At 30.8% G+C, this 16,390-nt stretch overlaps 1 long non-coding RNA gene across 1 annotated transcript; it reads right to left on the bottom strand.

The window, feature by feature from the left end:
* Nucleotides 1-14,003: 14,003 nt before the first annotated feature.
* Nucleotides 14,004-14,579, bottom strand: LOC131176056 (uncharacterized). Its single transcript, XR_009146207.1, has 2 exons — nt 14,423-14,579; nt 14,004-14,318 (listed from the first exon to the last, which is right to left on the bottom strand). It is a non-coding gene; the product is annotated as an uncharacterized LOC131176056 (long non-coding RNA).
* Nucleotides 14,580-16,390: the final 1,811 nt, after the last annotated feature.

Here is a 16,390-nt window from a genome sequence, read left to right on the forward strand (position 1 = left end):
GGTGATATTAATGATCTACAACTGCAAAGATAAAATTTGTATTAATTTCATGTATATGATTTTCATTAACCAAATTAATATAAGGTCTTTAATATCCATTTGGTCTCCCACTATTTTACTCAAATTAATAGCCCTCACCATTAATTCGGGAAATTTAACGCATTAATTTCCTTAGTGGGCTAGGACCCCATTTAATTTTATTTGACCTTGAGTGTGCTCAACAAATCAAAATAAAATTAAATTAGGTAGATAACTATTTATCAATCACATCTCTATGTGACTCCTAGATCAGTTAGGTGACAACTATTTGTCTAAACATAATTCTATGTTTCTCCAAACTATGCCTCTGATTCTACATGATCATGAGTGTGCTCATCCAAATCATGTAAATCAGTTAAGTAAAACCCATTGTTCACAAATATCCAATATTTCATAGCCATAAACATGTTCGAGAGAAAAGCAACCTTAAGTGTGCTCAACAAGTTAACTTTAATATAGAACTCAGATTTATACTATAACAATGGAAGGCATCATGTTCATAACATGTACTTAATATTTGAATGAGGGATTTTGGGTCTATGCCAATTTTTAGGTCTCATTAATTAACATGCTAGCAATATCATACATCACATATATATAACATACACCCTTAGCATGCATTTCTAATTGGATGATTATGGACTTTACTAAATAATTATCTCGAGCCATTTGAGAAAATTATAGGGTCAAAAACCTAGGTAGTAGCATTGTAGGACTTCACAAGTCTTCTTAGCAGCTCCTTGAAGTATATTCATCAGCTCCTCTTTTTGCTTACATTCATAAATAATTTTCTTATCTACTCTTTCTAAAAACTATATAACATTTACATATTTCAGAAATTGAAACCTCGAGTTTCATTCGAGGAACACAGTCCCTATTTATGAATATACAGACATTCAACCATATAAAGAGCAATTGCATTGGTCTTTAGTCCATAACCATCCATCATGCATTATAATCAAATTAAATGCATAAATAAATTTAATCATCCTTATTGTTGTTGTTGGTTTCATGTGTAATTAAAATAATATTTCTAACAATTAGAAATATTAAATCAATAAATAAATATATATATATATATATATATATATATATATATATATATATATATATATATATATATATAATGTTCCTCCCACTAAATAATTCTATTTAATTGTCTTGGAAACAATTTCCTTTAATTAATAAGTAATTTAATCACAATTAAATACCTATTAATTTAACAAAACAATTAAATCAAATTTTATACTACCCAATGCAATATATAATTTAGAAACAATTTTCTAATATTATATATATATGAGTTAAACAATTTAATTCAATATCTAATCTAATTAGATAATTAAAATCTAAAACAATTTTAGACGCTCCATAATTTGCCATCAATTTTCGAAAACACATTTCCATAATTGATATTGAATTAAACAATTTAATTCAATAAATTCCTTTAATTCAAATGCCCTAAATTAATTTTAGAAACTAATTTCTAAAATTAATATTAAATTAAACAATTTTAATTTATCTTCCAATTGAACTAAAATAAAATCACAATTTTATTTATTTAAAAACCAAAAGTAGAATTAATTTTAATAAAATAATATTATGTAATTATTAATTTTAGTCAATAGGAAATTCAAGGGCAAAACTGGAATAAGGAAATCATAATGGCATAATTGCAAATTCTGCCAAAACAAGAGCCTATTTACAGCCACATGACCAGTGGCATTTTTGTAAATAAATAGTTGTGGCAGTTTTGCAATTACAAGCAAAAGCAAGGGCAGCATTACAGAGTGGCAAAACTATAATTCTGCCAAAAAAACTGGGTGAGCAGACAGCATCCTTCCCCTCTCTCAATCTGGTTCATCGTGAACCAGAAGCAGCCATGGAGGCCACCAGTGCCGCCGCACCAGAGATGTCCCTTGCAGCAGCCAGCCCACGCTGCCACGAGGCCGGCGACGCACAGAGGTATCTCCGGCAGCCTTGCAGATGCGTCCAGTCACCATGTGCGATCCAGAACAGCAGATCACACGGTTTGGTAGCCCGATCTCCTCCATTTTTCTGCTGCCGGAAGCCACCATACCAGCCATGAGGAGTGCCGGTCACCATCTTGCTGATGGGTAAACCCATTTACTCAGCCGGGTGGCCATTAATCCTCACCGGTAATTTTTCATGGATGCTCAAATGGGTTTCATGCAAAAAATCTCCAAATTGGTTCAATCTCAAAATTTTCAAAATTTTACTTTAATTAAAATTGATTTTGCAGATATAAAATTTTAAGATAACAAAACTTAAATCTCAAAATCTCAAAATTTCAGAACCAAATTTGAGCAGACGAGAATTTTTTTTTTTTTTTGGGAGAAACAATATATAATCACATGAATTTAATACTCAAATTAACACCAACAACAACAAACCATTCCATAATTAATTAAAATGGCTCTGATACCACGGTTAGGAAGCATTAATTTTCAATTAAACAAGATCAACTTTAACTAAGTATGGAATGGTGATAATTAAAATAAAATTATCTATTAAATTACCTCAAATTGCTTGTGGAATTTTCTAACCACCGGACCGGGTTGTAGCAAACCACCAGCCGTCCAGATGTCCGGCCTCTGATGGTATCCACACAGACCGGTTGTGAGGAAATTCTCCAAGACACTTTTAGAGAATATATTGGGAGTTTTATGAGTGCTAGCTCTTTTCTAACTTACTTTAGAATTGAGGACAAGCTTCCCTATTTATAGGGAACAACTTCTTTTAATTATAAATTTAACCCTTTAAATTTGTTAATTATAAATTGACCCCTTATAGGAATTATAATTTACATAATTAATTCCTATAATTTTAGAAACTTTAAATTAAGTCTATACTTAATTATTAGGACATTAAGCAGTATAAATAAAATTTATACTTCAGTCCTTAAGTCTCTAGAATTATTTTTATCAAGTCCAACTTGATAATCCAATTTAATTTCTCACTTACAGTCTTTATGTGTGTGACCCATTAGGTTCCTAATATGTTGGCAACAAATATAATTAAATAAAATTAATACTTTAATTTTATCATCAATTCACAATTGATTAATTATATTTGTGGATTAATATTGACATCTAACAATGTGTAACGACCACCCAAATATTAGAACTTGTCAAAGTGGTTTGACTAACTTTCTATGATCAGTCTGTCAGTGTAATTAATATCCCTTCAACATAATATTTCGATTTATATATTGATGCATGGAATGTGTCTGCTATATATAAATCATTTCTGTCCTCCCAGTATGATTGATTAATTAAATAAGATCTCAATCTTATTTTACCTTGCGCAATAATTTAATAATCCATACTGGCCAAAAACAATTGAAATATTTTCCTTAATTACCTAAGGTGATGAATTCTATCTTGACAATTAAATATCTCCACATAGTTCATACTATATCCAACAGCTGCCACATTCGTTATCTTTATATAAAATGACATGTGAGCAGTATCAAAATACAGTAATTCCTATATAAGATAACTTAATGTCTCAAGTCTAAGGATCATTTACACGACTGTCACATGAGTCTTTCCATAGACACAGGTAAACTTCCATATGGAATCCTCATGCGGGTCAATTCAGTAAACTTGTCACCCCAAGTACTTACACGTTGGTTCTAGGTATCTCACATACCTCAGCTTAATGAGAACTGCTGCTTCCTTTCATAAAAGAAAGAATGCAACGTGTATTGATCTCAACAGTTATATCAATGTCCAATCTTGATATAACATTGACCAAGAACATTTTTGGAACAATGCTATAATGCAGTCAGAATCTCATAATTATAACAACATTATAATTTCCACTGCTATGCATATAAGTCCCATGGACTTTATCTTTATTAATTAATATTCATTAAAATTAAATGATATAATTAAAGATAAAGCAGCCTTTTATTAAGAATAAAGTATATATATACATACATTAATTAAGTGATCACACTTGCAATTAACACATTGGCTGCAGTGCACATACACTAACAGTCTCTATCTCATCTCCATTAATTAATTATTTATGGGAATCAAATTCTTGTAGCTCGATGGAATGAAGGATTAGTGATGGCCTGATCTTGATTCACTTCCAATTGCATCATCTTTATTTTCAGCAAAATTTCGATGCTCCTCACCATCCACACTTGAGGCAAAAAGTGATAACCAATTGTAATTATAACTCAGCATCCAATTATAATTATAACTCCTGCACCTACAAGTTAGTTTAGCCGATACATATCTCTTCCATAAGTTGTATATAAATACACCTCTATTATAATGAGAATATAAGTCTTGGTTCAAACACTCATATGATAAGAGCCTTGTGGCTCCTTCTGTGATGGCCATTGAGCAAAACTTAATTAATTCTTCTGCATCTTTTTCCTTCTCTCAATCTATACGAATGTCTCTCAGTTTTTGATAGTGAAACTTACGTTCTCCAACTATATTTTGTGGAAAGCGTAGATTTTTCCCTTACTTAATGGGTATAATCTTGTAAGTCATATCTCTCCTACTTCTGAACCAGCACCATAAACCATTGATAATCAACCAAATCTTGTTGATCTTCCATGGTATAGACAAGATCAAATTGTTTTGAGTTGGTTATTTTGCTCTATTTCAGAGCTGTTGCTGCCTTAAATAGTTGGTTCTTCTACTGCTAGGGACGCTTGGAACAAATTGGCGACCATCTTCTTTACCAGATTGCACACACAAATTATATAATTGCGCAAATAGTTGAAGCATCTTTCCAAAGGATCTGAAAGCATTGAAACTTACATGAGGTGAGCTAAGCAAATTTTTGATCAACTGGCCGCATTACAATCTCCTATTATTGAAGAAAATCTTGTGACTCATATCTTAGAGGGTCTTGGTTCTAAGTACCGGCCATTTGTTAAAGCTATTAAAGCTCGCAATGTTCCTCTCTCTTATGATGATCTGTACGCTCTTTTACTAAGCGAGGAAACTCAGTTAAAATTGGATTCTTTGACATTTTAAGACTCCATTCAACCCATGACACAATTTGCTACTAAATCCTTTCATCAGGGTGGTACCTCCTTAAACTGTAATTCTGGTCGAGGACATGAACGCTTCTAACAACACTCCTCTTCGGCTTCAAATCCAAATATTATTTTTTATATCTATCGGGGAGAATGTCATGTTGCACGCCAATGCCCCTCACCAAAGCAAACCAACACTACCTCTAGCATATATCAACCGACAAACTACTTGGCCTCTTCAACCACCTTAGCACCGCAAACTTCGAGAGCCAACTTCCACCTTACAAACAATGCTGGAAATATTGCTCATCCTGTTCCTTATCAAGGCACAAATGACATCATGATTGGTAATGGTACAATAATTCCTTTCTTAAACTCTTGTCAATCTATCATGTCTATTAAAAATGTCTATTTTATTCTTAATAATATTTTATGTTCTCCTTATGTGCATCGAAATCTTTTATTTGTTCATGCTTTCACTTCACCAAATAATGTGTCTATTGAATTCTTTCCCACTCTCTTTGTTATCAAGGATATCCCCATGAAGCAGGTACTCTACTGCGGCCAGAGTGACAACAGTGTCTACACTCTTCCATTGCAGCTATCGTCCTCCTATTCTTTTAAAGCAAATTTGGTGACATTTAGTACTTGGCATGCTCATCTTGCTCATGCCAATGATCATGTTGTTAGTCATCTTTTGTCTAGTCATAAGTTAGTAGTCTCTAATAAGTTCTCTGATTTTCCTTGTTATGCTTGCAGTATTAGTAAAATGCATAAGCTGCCATTTGCTAGTTCTTTATCTAAAGTGTCTCAACCACTAGAATTAATTTGTTCGGATGTTTGGGGACCTTCCCCTGTTCCTTCTGTTGATGGATTTCATTATTATGTTCTATTTTGTAATCATTTTAGCTAGTATTCTTGGATATATTTTTTGAAACGTAAATTTGATGTTCTTCCTATGTTTAATCAATTTCATAAATTGATTGAAAAATATTTTGGTTGTCTCATTAAAAAGTTTCTAGGCTGATTTTGTTTGGGGGGGGGGGGGGTTGAATTTCAAGCTTTAACTAAATATCTCAAAGAAAATGGAATTAGCCTGTGTTTCTTGTCCTTATACTCATGAACAAAACGGTTGTGCCGAAAGAAAGTATCGGCATATTGTTGAAATTGGACGAGCATTATTGCATCATGCTAGTGTTCCTATTAATTATTGGACTTTTGCTTTTGCTACTGCTGTATACATTATTAATCAAATACCCTTTGTTCATACTAAGCCACATGCACCCTATGAAATTTTGTTCAAATCACCACTAAATTACAATGAATTGAAAGTCTTTGGTTGCCTTTGATACCCCTGGTTAAAGTCGTACACTAAAAATAAATTGGACCCAAAATCTAAACAATGTGTGTTCCTGGGTTATAGCAAAATTCATAAGGGTTATATCTGCCTGGATACTTCTACTGGAAAAACCTTTATCTCAAGCGATGTCTTTTTCTATGAATAGGTATTTCCCTTTGTGTGCAAGGATGAAATTGACTCTCCCTCTACCAAACCAAGCTTACGGCAACATATTGTTCACTTACCACCTCCTACTGCACCCTACCAACCCATGTTAACTTTGTCTCCCACTTATGATGGTATCCTTAGCCCACATCCCTCAACTATCTCACAGCTGGCTTTTCCTCAAATGGACTCCTCTTTACCACCTTCACATGCAATTATACCTATCCCATCATCACCTACGTCTGCATCCCATACACCTAATAATTCACCCCAAAGTCCACTACCTACTACCTCTTCACCATCCATAATATTAAGAAACGTAACACCACTTTCTTCCTCACAAAACAATGGATTGTCACTTATTGTGGACCTAACCTCATCTCCACCCCAACCACCACTAGCTTCTCAAACACATAGCATAACTACCTGAACTCAAACAGGGAGCTTAAAACTTTGGCTCTTCACTGCTCAAGTACCAATTATTGAAGCACAAACCTATTATAGCAAAGCTATACAATATCAAGAATGGAGTGATGCCATGCAAACTGAGATCAATGCATTATTACAAACTGGAACATGGGAGCTAGTTCCAAGAGAAATGGCGAAGAATATAGTAGGGTGCAAATGGATTTTTCGAGTTAAACAGAAAGCAGATGGCACCATTGACAAGTTGAGAGCTTGACAAGTTGAGAGCTTGACTTGTCGCAAAGGGGTACCACCAACAACTTAGAGTGGATTTCCTTGAGACATTCTCGCCAATTGTGAAACCAGCAACTATCCATTTGATCCTCTCTCATGCTATCACTCAAAACTGATCCATTAAACAATTAGATGTAAGCAATGCTTTCCTCCATGATGACTTTGAAACTGAGGAATTTATGGATTAACCTCTAGGTTTTGTTGACAAGGACAAGCCATTACACATTTGCAAGCTTCGTCGCTCCTTATATGTCCTTCAATAGGGCCCTTGCCAATGGTACAAATGTCTAACAGGGGCACTTTAAACTCATGGCTTCCAATGTTCATCCGCAAACTTTTCTTTATTTCATTGTAAGTCCAACAGTGTGCATGCCTTCTGCCTTGTCTATGTAGATGACCTCATTCTCACAGGTAGTAATTCCATATTTCTTAAACAACTTATTGATTCTCTAAGTGGTGAGTTTATGTTAAAAGACTTGGGGGCTCTTGATTACTTTTTGGGCATTGAAGTAGTGAGAATAGAGTTTGGATTACTTCTCCCTCAAATCAAGTACATCAATGATCTTCTATAAAAGGCAAACCTGTCAACTTGCAATGGCATTTCTACTCCAGCAGTTTCAGGTGAAAAACTTCAAGCATTGAATGGTCCAACAGCTACCAATCCCACCATGTGCCGCACTATAGTTGGTGGCCTCCAGTACTTGTCTCTCACTTACCCAAATATTTCATTTGCTGTTCATCAAGTTTCACAATTTTTTCACTCCCTCACTAAAAATCATTGGATGGCTGTTAAGCGAGTACTACGATATCTCCAATCCACGAAGCAGCATGGGCTTCTTCTAACAAGTCATCTCATTATGATATAAATATTTATACGGATGCCAATTGGGCATGGAATGTCAATGATAGGATATCGATCACTGGCTTTGCTATCTACATGGGTAATAATATGATATCCTAGATATCACATAAGTAACCAACAGTTGCAAGGTCATCCACCGAAGTTGAGTATCATGCTATTGATATGGTAAGAGCTGAAGTCACATGGTTACAATCCTTGTTACGGGATATTTCTCTTCCAACTCCAACCATTCCTATGCTTTGGTGTGACAATGTTAGAGTGACATACCTATCTGCAAATCCTATCTTTCATGCTAAGATGAAACACATAGAAGTCGACTTCCATTTTGTCTATGACAAAGTAACCAAGAAAGAGATTGAGGGGCACTACATTTCTGTGAAGGACCAAATCGCTGATATTTTCACTAAAGCTCTACCTCGACAGTGTCATGACTTTATAAAAACAAAGCTAACAATTCAACCGTCTCCGAGTTAAAATTGCGGAGGCGTGATAAGGTTTATCATGATGTATATGTATCCAATTGTAATTATAACTCAACATTCAATTGTAATTATAACTCCTGCACTTACAAGTTAGGTTAGCCGATACATATCTCTTCCATAAGTTGTATATAAAAAGAACTCTATTATAATGAGAATATAAGTATTGGTTCAAACACTCATAAAAATGGCAAGAAAATTATAAACAATATTTAAGCCTAATCAAATAGTTGATTAGAATTGATATGAAAAATATGCAATTTCAAAATAAATGATTATTCAAAATAAGAAAAATGTTATACATAATCTATAAATAAAGGGTGATGGAAAAGGTTTTTTTGTTGTTTTAGAAAAGGGCAGAAAGAACCTTTAAGGAATAGTATATGTAAAAACTAAAATACACTTACTGATGTAGGGGATTTTAGGCTATTTAGCCAACACTATTTCGAATGACAACAACACTCAAAGGTCAGAGAGGAGAATGCAAGATGAAATGTGTCAGACCTAACTTTACATCAAAAAAATATTTATGAAGCACTTTTGTTTTATAACATCAAAATTGGATTGAATAATATTGGCTTTTGCTAGTTGATAGTTGAATTTATTATATATTTCTTTTTGAGAAACACCTATATATAGAGTTGTTTTATGATTTTTTTTTTTAATTTCTATAGAGAACACACAAAAAACACATCCCTTATAAACAAAATTATAATAATTTTTATCATTTTTACTGGTTTTTTCTGGCATTTGTCGAAGAGTTTATTCTATTTGTGATTTTACCTTATAGATTTAGTATTATAGTCAACTGAGTATTCCTTTGACTATTATATTTTATAGTTGATTCTTCTTAGGGCACGTTGGATGGTTATTCATAATTTGATAATTTGACTATTTGCTTATTGACTTTATCAAGTGACTAAAGTGAATAATTCTATTTCTATATAATAATCAATAATGACTCTTTGATTTAGAAAATCAATTTGGATATCTATTTAAGACTCCATTTGTTTTAAAAAATATTTTTCTAACTTTTGGAGTATTTAGAAAAATAGGTGAACAGAAAATATTTTCTTAATTCAAGAAAAAATTAATTCATTTTTAAGAAAAATAGTCATTTTTTAGATTTTGATAATCTTATTAAATGTGAAAATACTATGTACATAATGTAGACACATATCATTAGTTTAATATTATAACTGAATAATGAAAAATATTTTTATTAAAAATATTTTTTTAGATACCAAGTTTCATAAAAAAAATATTTTTCATATATAAGATGTATTCTGCAAAACAAATGAAGCAATTAACAAATATTTTAATTGTTATTCGGCAAACCAGTGAAAGGTAGTCATCTGACCAGGTCAAATAATTTGGATACTCCTCATGAACACTACAATAAAAACTCAAATTAACAACATATTTTGGCAACAGATTTTAATCTGTTATGAATAGCAATAGATTTTATAACAAATTTTTAATTTTGTTGCAATTTTGGAAAAAAATTATATGAAGTAATACTTTAGTAATAAAATAAAATTCCATTGCAAATAGCAATGGATTTACATTCATTACTAAAATTTGTTGCAAATTGACATTGTAAAAATATTTAAATATAAATTTAGCAACGAATTTAATTTGGCAATAAATTTTATCAGCAATGGAGTTTCTAATCCGTTGCTATTTTCATAAAATTAAAAAAAAAATAACTATATAAATTTTATTGGTGATCATTAAAATTTTTTTTTATCAAATTATTAACGGATTTTAAAATCTGTCACTAATTTTACAAGGAAAAAATCTAACCATTAAAATTTCAAAAGTATATATAATTATAATTAGCAATGGATTTGGAATTTCATTGTTTTTTTGGGATTTCATTGTTTTTTTAGGGGGAAAAATCTCACCATAAAAATTTAAAAGTGTATATAATTATACTTATCCATTGCTTTTTATTTTGGGGGGTTGAATAAATTTTGGTGCCTAAATTTAGCAATAAATTTTAAATCTGTTGCTAAATCCATTGTTAATTTGCAAATATATTTCTTCATATACTTCATTTCCCTTCTTTATATACTTCATTCACTTATTTTCTTCTCTTCATTACAATCTTTCTTCTTTCTTCTTTCATTTTCTTCGCAATTATATAATTTCTTCTTCCTTTTCTTTCATTCTCTTCATTTAATATTGATTTTCTATCATCAATTTCTTCCCTTTATTTCATTTCCTTCTCAAATCTCTAATTTTTCTCCATCTTCTTTCATTTTCTTCCAAAATCTCTAATTAGTTTTCTTCATTTTTTTTCATTTGCTTTCCTTCTATTTCCTTTTCTATCATTAATTTCTTCTCTTTTCTTCCTAATTATCTTATCATTTTCTCAATTTTTTCTTTCATTTTCTTCTATTTTCTCTTATCATTTTCTTCTATCATTTCTCTCATTTTCTTCAATTTTCCTATTTACCTTTTATTTTCCATTTCATTAATATAATTTCCCTCAATTCATTTTTTCACCACAATTTTTTTCGGAAATAATATTTTTTTACTCTCATTATAATGTATCTATAATGACTATTAATAACAATTTATGTATCAATTAAAATTTATAAATCGACTATAATATTAAAATTTCAAATTTTAATATTAAATTTTTAAATTTTAATATTAAAATTAAAAATTTATAATATTAAATAACATCAAATTTGCAATGCATTATAAATCGGTTGCAATTAGCAATGGAAGTTCATTGATAAATCGGTTACAAATAGCAACAAATTATTTTTTTTTATAATTTTTTAAAGTTAATTAAGTTAGCAATGGAAAACATTGTCCTTTGCTATTTAGCAATGGAATTATCCATTGTTAAATCTGTTGCTAATTGCAGCAGAAATTAAAATCTATTACTAAGTGAATTAGCAGCGAGGCTCATTACAACGGACAACAATCGATTGCAAATCCGTTGCTAAATCATTTAGCAATGGATTTTTATAAATGAGCAATGTAAAAAATCTGTTGTTAATCGGCGTTTTTCTTATAGTAAGATCAATAAAGGTAAGCCTTTGACTAAGTCGATTAATTTGAATACTCATTATTTGTCCTCTCAAAACTAGTAAAATCTTATATATATATATATATATATATATATATATATATATATATACACTCAATAGGCAGCAGAGCCAGTCCGTTATGAATATATATACATATATTTATGCAAGATAGGCGGTTGAACCAGCCATATGCATGCAAGAAATATTTGTAATTTTTTAAGAAATTTGTAAAATACTTCAGAATTTTATAAACTTTGAAAGTTTGTACAGAGATTTTGGAGATGTAATTCCAGGTAGGACATACAAAGGTTGCTCAATACATGAGCTTCCTAGGATCTACTACAAGGAAGTTACAAGGTTTTGTAAGTGAGGTAGAGGTAGGGCACCTTGGAGCACTCTCAAAGGACTCCTCTTTACTATCCAAATTGTGAACACAGCCTAGATTTCAGTATTCCTCGTTTCACAGCAGCCTGGATATCTAGAATTAGATTTCTAAATCCAAGAAAACTATTTAAATGGGAAATGTTAGCTGGAGTCAGGATTACAAAATCTGAATGTGAAACAGCTAGGTTCTTGGGAAATAGAGTTCATCGAGAAGTCAGAAAATTTCTACTTTCTCAAAAACCAGTCAATGTAAACATCATCTCAATACCCCTAGAAGTATTAACAAATATCACCTTAAGATTATTTTACCAACCTCTCTGATACCAAGGATGTACCGGGATCGAGAGGGGGATAAGCTAACAGGGAAGAAACTACTCTCTAAATCTTGAAAAATAAATAAATAATTAAAGAAATAAAAAAAAATATACAAGAAAGGGAAATCTTCAGAAATGAAATATATATATATATATATATATATATATATATATATATATATATATATATATATAGCGGTTGAAATAATTAAAGAAATAACCAAAATATACAAGAAAGGAAAATCTTCAGAAATGAAATTTAAAAATGAAATTTAAATATGAAACATATATATACACTCAATAAGCGGCAGAGCCAGTCTGTTATGAATATATATACATATATTTATGCAAGATAGGCAATTGAACCAACCATATGCATGCAATAAAGATTTGTAATTTTGTAAGAAATTTGTAAAATACTTACTTCAAAATTTTATAAACTTTGAAAGTTTGTACAAAGATTTTGGAGATGTAATTCTAGGTAGGACGTACAAAGGTTGCTCAACATATGAGCTTCCTAGGATCTACTACAAGGAAGTTACAAGGTTTTGTAAGTGAGGTAGCGGTAGGGCAAGACGGGAAGTGAATCGACTTTCTTGCTTAGTTAATAGAGAAGAAATTATAATCGAAAATTTCGAAAAATATATAGATAATTGGAAAATTTCAAAAGTACAAAAAGATCAAATCTATCAGACTGCAAAACTTAATTTTTTCAAAACCGATTTCACAATCAAAACTGAAGAGCGAGATCTTCAGATTTCAAAAACCTTTTGAGACTGTTTCTCTTCTGTCTCAAAAATCTTTACAAAAATACCGTGACAAACAATACAAATATATCCACATAGGTTTAGTTCAAATTGGAATTAAACTTCTTACAAAAGAAGAATTGAACACTTCAATAAGTTTTCCCTTTTGTTACTAAACCAAAAGCAAGGGATCTCAATATTATAAAAGCTTATTCCATTTATAATAATGAGATTAATGTTTTAATAGAAGGGAAAAAGCAATACTTGCAGCATTTACAACAAGATGTTTCTTTGAAAAGAATTGAAAACCAATTACAAAATGACTTGGTAAAAAGGAAAAATTCTGAGTTCAAAACTTAAATTGAAAAAGAACTTTGTTCTAATTTACCAAGTGCTTTCTGAAATCGAAAATAATATATGGTAAATTTGTCGTATGAAAATGGTTTCGATGAAAAATAGATACCTACAAAAGCCAGTCTTATCCAAATGAATGCTGAACAAACCCATTACAAACCCTCATCCAAAGAGAAAAGGTTTTCACTCCTTCTCTTATTTTCACTCCTCCCTGAACCATCTTTGTTCAACCATCAGAAGATCGACGACCTCACCTCCAACTTCCCAACGTTACTCTGTGTGTGTGTGTGGAGTCCTCGCATGTTGGGTTATCCAACTCAATTATAGAAAGTATAGTTTTTGCTCAAAAAATTGATGGCAAATGTATCAAAGTGTCTTGCGTGATGGAAATGGGCTCATGCCGCTAACCATTTCCCAGGCTCTTGCATTATCAAAGCACCTACTTGTGGAAATTAAGTGGAAACCATGAATAAATCCAGGCTATAATTTTAAAATTAACACCTCCCTGCTATATATCAAAGTGGGATGATCTTTATACATATAATATATATAAGCAAGGTCATTCTTATTTTTATTTTATTTATTTTTTCATTATTCTAAATACAACTTCATTATCACATAAATAAAAACTGACTAATAATTAAGCCTTGCTGTCTTTATAAATATACATATACACTACATTGAAGAGCTTAACTTGTTGATGGTCGGTGTGTATAAATAGCATTCAATTCCACAGCTTTCTACCTTGCCGAGACAAATGACTATCACCCCTACTGTAATGACCAGCTGGTGGTGAATCATGCTTACCAGTATTTATTTTATTTTCCTTTAAATTTTCATGCCTTTCACTCTTCTTCTCTCCTGAAAAAAGAAAACGATAAATATATGTAAGAATTCATGTTCAATACATTAATGGTTAAATATTTAACAAACTGAAAAAAAAAAAAAATTAAACTCTCACTCACTGGGATTGACAACTTTGGTTTGATCATCAGCCATAACTGTTTCCAATGGAGGAAACATAAGTAAAAGCAAGATCATCGAAACAATAAGCAACTCCCTGCAACTACAGCCAAACATTTTCTTTAAAAAAAATTCACTTAAAGAAGATAAATGTGTATAGCTTCTCTCTTTTCTGTATGTGTATATATAGGCTAGAGGATAACAATGAAATCGTGAATTAAAGAGAAATTACTTGTCGCCTTCTTACAGTCGGAAGATATACAGCTTTTTCCTCGTTCCGTAATGGGGTGGAGCTCAACCAGCAGCTCGCGAAGCACCCACCAAGATGGAAAATGCATGAGAAATGCTTTGACGACTGCCTTCGGATATATTATATTATTTATTTTTTTTAGTGATCGACTTAATTTTCAATGAAATTTAAATTTAAGTACATTTAATATTATAGTATATTGAAAATGTTATTGGAAATAATTTGCGCGTTCAATTTTTGGTATAAAATGGATATATAATTAGGATAACAGATATATGAAATTTATTAATTTTTTTTTAATAATGCACTTCAAAATTCGAATACGAAATCTAGAGACCATTTATATCACTGAATTTAGTAAAAAAATCTTTAGCTTACATCCAGAATACACCTCTGCATTTAACTATAAAGACGTTTTTCTCTTTTCTAGAAAAAAAAAAATTAAAATAATTTCAAGAATATAGTACACAGTTTCTTTTTTTTTTTTTTAAATATGTGTTCTACTTGATGAGAATATATTTTCTTTTTCAACGTCTCATTCTCAAAATTTTATATAGAAAAATAAGTAAGCATTTGAAGAAATTATATAATATTTTTTTAATTTCATGTATAAAGAATAATTTATTTGAAATGACAAATCAGATCATCTCAAAATTTTATAATTATTAAATAATTTTTAAGTAAAAATTATAATTATTTATATATTAATTTAGAATGACTTAATATTTTATTAAGTATCTCACAATTTTAATATTATTTTATTATCTTTCCTTAACTTAAATTTGTATATAAAAAATGCATAAATCTTAATTTAATATCACACAAATCTTTATGGCTAAATTTTGTTGAGTACTCCAATAAAAAATTAGTCTAAACATGACTCGGTGGATTAGACACAATGAAAAATACCACTTGTAGTGCGCGTCTCTCCTAGGCTCGAGGTTTCTATATAAGGCCGACGATGCTGCTCGATATAAGAGCCAATAATGCTACTTGGTATAGGGGAATAAATATTATACATTGGCTTTGGGTTCAGCCATACGGGTCGGATGATGCTTATTGCTATACTTTCGAAGATGCTTATAGATGTACACGATGAAGGGCGACATCGTGCTACAAGGAATACCAGTGCTCAATGACTAGGCTAGATACGTGGGAGACCCTCGATAAGGATATTGGAAATCCTCTATAAGGGGAATTGTCCTTGAATACGAGTAGGCTGGCCTAAATTGAGTGGAAGTCTAGGCGCCTTGCGGGACTAGTATCCGAGCCAGGATGTGGCCTTGTGAGAATCTTCTCTGACGTGTGGAGAAAAAAGTCTTTCTAATTATTGTTAAAACATTATTAATTACTCTTTCCTTTCATCTAATTTTTCTTTATTTTTTAACATATCAAATTCTGAATTATTTTTTATTACATCTAATTCATTTAGGCATGTCTATAATTAAAGAGACTTCATGTAATATTAAATTAAAATTTAAATATTTTTATAATATAAATTAAAATTTAAAAATAATAATAAAATAACTCTTGAAATTGAGAAATAATGAATAAAATTAAATCAACGTATAATTTAATTATTATTTTATATAACGTACACATATATAGTTGTTGACTTTTTAAAAAGAAAATAATTATTTAATATTTATAGATTTTTAGAATATACCTTTACATATTTATTTATTATTAATTTATTATTTTATGTAGAATTGTCTAAATA

The sequence above is a fragment of the Hevea brasiliensis genome, chromosome 18 (genome assembly GCF_030052815.1).
Source record: "Hevea brasiliensis isolate MT/VB/25A 57/8 chromosome 18, ASM3005281v1, whole genome shotgun sequence".
In the NCBI taxonomy this organism is placed as follows: Eukaryota; Viridiplantae; Streptophyta; class Magnoliopsida; order Malpighiales; family Euphorbiaceae; genus Hevea; species Hevea brasiliensis.